Genomic DNA, 6,084 nt, shown 5'->3' on the forward strand with positions numbered 1-6,084 from the left:
AGACTTTATATTGCTTGTAAGTTTGTAAACATTTTTATATATAAATCATTGTGTGTGCAATAACTATTTGTAATAACTGTTATTGTAAATTGTATTGTTTTTGTATATTAAAACATATTTGTGTTAAAAAGAAAGCTGTGTGTATCAATCTTGTTGGCAAATATAATGAATTTGATATATATCGACATATATTTAACTGCTATATCTAAGTTACAATTTAACTCAGTTTCACACCATTGAAAATTGTCATAAGTAACATAATAAATTGGGGGCTCGTGTTCGAGATTTGAATCAGAGACAAAATTAGATCTAAATTAAAATTTAAATCATAATTCAATTTATATTAATCAGTGCCAACAAGATTTTATCATGTCTGATTAGCAAGATTTTCTTGAATCACCCTCCTTCGAACAACTAGAAAGATATAACAAAAATGAATTGCTCGAAATTGCCAAAGTTTTAGAACTAGAAGTTAAAAGATCAATGAGAAAAAAATGAACTAATAAAGTATATTATCGAAATACTAGTCGATGATGATTTGTTGCCTGAAGAAATATTAGAGGAATACTCTATTTTTCTAACTCGCCAATCAGAGTTGAATGATAAAGATAAGTTAGAGATCCAGCTAAAACTCAAGCTTGAACATGCTCATATCGAAGCCGAGAAAGAGAAAGAACAAGCTCGGACCGAAGCTGAAAAAGAACAAGCTCGGACCGAAGCTGAAAAAGAACAAGCTCGTATTGAAGCTGAAAGAGAAAATAAACGTCTCAAGACCGAAAACGAAATTAGGCTCAAAGAAATGGAAATTATACTCAACTCCGATCGACCAAGGCAAAATGACAACTTTGAACTTAATCGATATGTTAAAGTACCAACATTTAATGAAAATGAAGTTGATAAATATTTCCAACATTTTGAGAAGGTTGCCAAAACCATGGAATGCCCCACAGAAAAATGGTCATTATTATTACAAAGTGATTTAACTAGTAAAGCACAAGAAACTTATGCCGCTCTCTCTTTAGAAGCTTTTACGAATCATGATAAAGTTAAGGCAGTTATTCTCAAAGCATACGAGTGATTATCAGAGGCTTATCACCAAAAGTTTCGAGGTTATCGTAAGCAAGATAATCAAACTTACATGGAATTTGCCCATGAAAAAGAGGTTTAGTTTGATCGATGGTGTAATTCTATGCATATTGGCAATAGTTTCGACAAACTAAGACAATTATGTCTGATTGAGGAATTTAAACGTTGTGCACGTGATGACCTGAGAACTTACTTGGACAAAAAGAAAGTTGAAACTCTACAGGAAGCAGCCGCTCTTTCCAGTGACTACACTTTAACACATAAAACCACTTTTCATAAAAATAAATTCCTACCATCTCAACAAAAACCTATATCGGTTCAATCCACTAAAGTTGAGGATCATTGTAAAAAAATCCAGCTCCGCCAGTTCGAAATCTTCATACAGTCGGGCTAAAACTTCATCTAAACCATCAAAGCCTGTCTCCCATTTTTATAAAAAATCTGGTCATATTATGCCCGATTGTTGGTGTTTGAAAAAAGAAAAAAGAAAAGGAGGCAACACCCAGTGCGTTTGTTCCCCATATGGACATAGTTTCACCAGATCACCCGATGTTGTTGATTTGGCCACTGATATATAGGCCGATGTATTCAGGTAGGAATTTAGACCTTTTGTGTCTGTTGGTTCCGTGTCTTTGACAAATGACACTGCCAATCCCATACACATACGTATTCTACTGGAGCGACTCAATCATTGTTGTTAAAATGTATATTGCCTTTAGATTCGAGTTCTGCCACTAGTGAGCCTGTTATTGCTCAAGGTATTGAGGGTGGCTTTGTTAATGTTCCTCTTCATAACATGTATCTAGCATCAGACCTAGTTTCGGGACCAGTTGTGGTTGGAGTAAGACCTACTCTGCCAATTAAGGGTGTATCATTGTTGTTGGGAAACGATTTGGCTGGGGGAAAAGTTGTTGCAGAACCTAAAATGGTTAACGAGCCGATCACTGTTTCATCTACATCTAAGGATGACGTTTTCATTGAGTAGAATCCCAATGTATTTCCCTCGTGTGCTGTGACTCGAGCTCAGACTAAGAAATTGGAGATATATCGGCATGCATTTAAATACTAAATCCAAATTACAATTTGACTATTAAATTTGAAGTATCATTTAACTCAATTTCAGGCAATTTGAAATTCTAATACGTAACAGTTACTAAATAAATTATTAACTTTAGGTGGAGAAAATTTAAAAAATATTGTAAACAAACATCAGTTTTCAAAATATTCTAATTTTATTTAATATCAGCTAACGTTTCTTTGCGAAATACATTCAATAAAATTCAAAATAACCATCACTACCTTATCATGTTGATTATTATTTCAAGCTCTGACCATTTTAGACAGCCTGGGCTATGTCACAAAATAGCCTCCCATCACACCTAATAACACTATATTTTGCTTTGTGTGTATAACATCGATTCCATAACACTATTTTAGATTCTTCTGCATGAGATACGTTCAATAACATCCAAAAATATACTACACTTTCAAGCTCCAGCCTTCAAATGATGATTTTCACCTGGTACAAGTGAAAACGTACAATAAAATGTGCAATTAATTCAGTATTATTCAATATCATTTAAGCATATCAAATTTACATATCACTGTTCCCTAGAAACCGTATTGTTTATTAACATTGTAGACCCAAACTCAACAATGAACTATACAATGAAAGTGCACTGTATAATTTTCTATTGTTTATTCCTCAGTTGAAGTTATTTTGCCACAATACAGAACTACGAAAATGTTACGGTAAATACTACTCGCTCCTAATTAATGTTGTTATACGAATCAAAAACATATTCACGGCATTACATTTGATTGGGAGTGATTGGATAAGCTTAGGTACACATTATTCATTTATACTTTCCGTGAACATAATTTTAAAAAATGTTATTAATATCAAAAAGCAACAGTGCTTTTAAACAAACTATATTTGCAAAAAAATCAGTTCCCATAGCTTTTAAATACTTCATCAATAAATGAATTAGAGTAAATATTGTAGATGTATTTAACAGGCTACGAAAAAATATATTAACAAACATTCAACGAAATACATCGTCCACCTCTCTTTTACACATTATTTAATGTTTTAGCACTGCATAATAATAATACAACAATAACCACCTTTTTAACTTAAACTTTCCACAACTACAAGAACGTACACTGACAATTTCCAGTAATTTTAGGTTCTGTTCTAATACCTCTTAAAATTTGTATGCAGTTTGTCAGAGGAACATTAATAATGTTTATTAGATAATTAAAAACCATTTTATTAATTTATGAATTTAATAGAATGAACGGAAGTATTTTATAAGAATAAAAAAATTACACACGTGACGTTATACACTAATTGAGGTAAGTGGGTTTTACATTTACGTTTTAATACCTTCATATATGTCTTAAAAGATAACTTGAATCGTCATCCAGGAAATAATACAAACAAATAATCAAAAGAAATTCTTACATTTTAGAAATTTAATAAAACTTACCTACTATTTAACCCCGAAGTTTGTAATATAACACTGTGTAAAATAATCCACAAAAACGTAATCGATTATTTCGAAGTAAACACAATAATAACTTCTTCTAATTAACAACTTTAATATTAGCCTTCGTCCTTAATTCAATAAATGTAAGTGAAGAAAGCCACTGTTTATGTTTTACTAACAAATGTTGGAAAAGAAGATAAAAAATGAAAATGCTTCAGTAATTAGAAATACAGTGAAAATATAGAAACGTTAACAATTTCATTTCTTTCATTTTTCATTTTGTTTTTTTAATTTTCTGATTACAGTAAACATTGGATGTTTTCATTTAATAAAATCTCATCAAGGGCCGTTAAATTATTTCTGTGTAAATCAAATTGATAAAAAATATATATGTATACCATAAAACTTAATTTATCTTTCTCCTTTTTGGGAAAACAGACTTATTATTCTAATGAAAATTATCAGTATTATTATAATCAATGATCAGCAAAATAACACTTAAAATTTATCAAAAAGAAAGTTATTTAAGTTTTTGTATACAGATAAGTTGTGTAAATCAATCAGCTGCTGTAGGTCTAATTGAATTGTTTGAAAATTTTCAGGCAACTCAAGAGTTCTTCGATCGGATTATAGTCAGTTAAAATGCTATTGCCACCAGGGCTCATTACGTAAGCGAAATATTTAAACAAATTTAACCTTATATTTACATCTGGTTCATCTTTAAAAACTGATTCAACTTGTAAAACAGTGATATTGATTACGATAATTATCAAGCGAAAAATAATTTTTTCTGCGCCCTCTCGTGAAACTATATAACCTTATATTTGCATCTAATTTATTTTTAAGAGAAAAATAATTCTATCTGAACTATAAGATAACTAACTCGTTCACTAAAGTCTCACCAGAGGGTGCAAAGAGCTCACACAGTAAACACTTCCGTGCGAATGATCTTTCCTCAACGATTTATTGGTATTGTATTTGTAAAATCAAATAAAAATTAACGCAAAAATTATTATTATCAATTAAAGGTGTGCGAAGTTGTTTTTTTTTATAGCTTCATTTTTTCAATGTATCCTCTTAGGGATTAACTTTAACTTATTGTATTTTATCGGGCTAAGAAAATATTAGTTCACACTTTAAATATAAAAGTTTGTAAAAAATAACAATTAATTCAGACTTTTATTTCTTTTATTCGAATCCGAGGCGTGGATCACTTTTTACAGATAGTATGTAACTTTTAAACAATATACATACTGAAAAAATAACGATTATATCTCAATTAGAAAGAATATGCTACAAATGAAATTTAAAGTTTAAGCTATTTTCTTGGAACTTGTAAATAAGTTAAAGAAGATGTTTAAATTCTAAATTACTAACTTTTTATAGCGTTCAGTACTGGTGGGGTCCACGTATTGAGAAAATTTCTGATTTTGTTACAACATTCCGTGTAAAGATCTGACAAATTAAAAAGTGTTGGGTAATGTTGATGGAATTGTTGCATAAATGTTTGTATGTGACTAATATACTGTTAGGGACCTTCTAAACAAAAAAAGGGTCACTTATTTAATACATACTTTATAAAAATACTATTAAAAGCTAGTAGTTGTTACGAATCAATATCGATTCTTTATTATTTTTATGTCTCTAAAACACATTAAAACATATTATGATAGACTAGGTATAAATATAAAGTTAATCTCTTTCTAGTATTTTATTTATAGGATGCTTGCTGGTGGAAACAATAATTAAAATAGTTTAGGTGTTTGTGAACAATCACTAGATATTTTAAGCAAATTATTAGTTAAACTGTGTTTGTGTTATAAATACAAAAATCATTCTGATAAACCCATTACATTATAAAGAAAGCATGTTTTTAAAAGTTAATGGGTAAGATAAACCCTCTATTATATTAATAAAACATACTCTCTTAAAACAAGGCGTTTTCAGAATGTAATATTATATCAGTTTAATATGAAGTACAATATCAGAGATCACGAACAAATAATGCCATATATAGTACAAGATACACTAATTTTCAGCTTTGCTAGCTCCATCGGGTGAAGAAAATAACAAATAACAATTGTATTCTCGAAACTGCATTATTGATTTAGAAATAACTGTTGTAAATGTACTTTAATTGTGCTCAACGATATGAGTTGTTTTCTAAAATAATAGAAACAGTCCCTTCAGTTTTTCAAACCTTTGTTCCTATAGCTTTTTTATAATGAGTGATAATCAATTTTGTGATAGCATTGTTTTTCAATGACTAGTAATAAATATCAATTAACCTTTCTTCTTCCAATAAATCTCCCGGTGGAACAGAGGTAAGTCTTCGGATTTACAATACTAAAATCACGGATTCAATTCACCTCGGTAGACCCAACAGAAAGCACGATGTGGCTTTGCTATAATAAAACACACACACACACTCTTCCAATAATGTTAATTAATATTGTTTAAAAATTCTGCTTGAGTGAGTTGTTTTTGATAATGTGGCAGCATTTTC

This window comes from Limulus polyphemus, unplaced genomic scaffold (genome assembly GCF_000517525.1).
Source record: "Limulus polyphemus unplaced genomic scaffold, Limulus_polyphemus-2.1.2 Scaffold954, whole genome shotgun sequence".
Classification (NCBI taxonomy): Eukaryota; Metazoa; Arthropoda; class Merostomata; order Xiphosura; family Limulidae; genus Limulus; species Limulus polyphemus.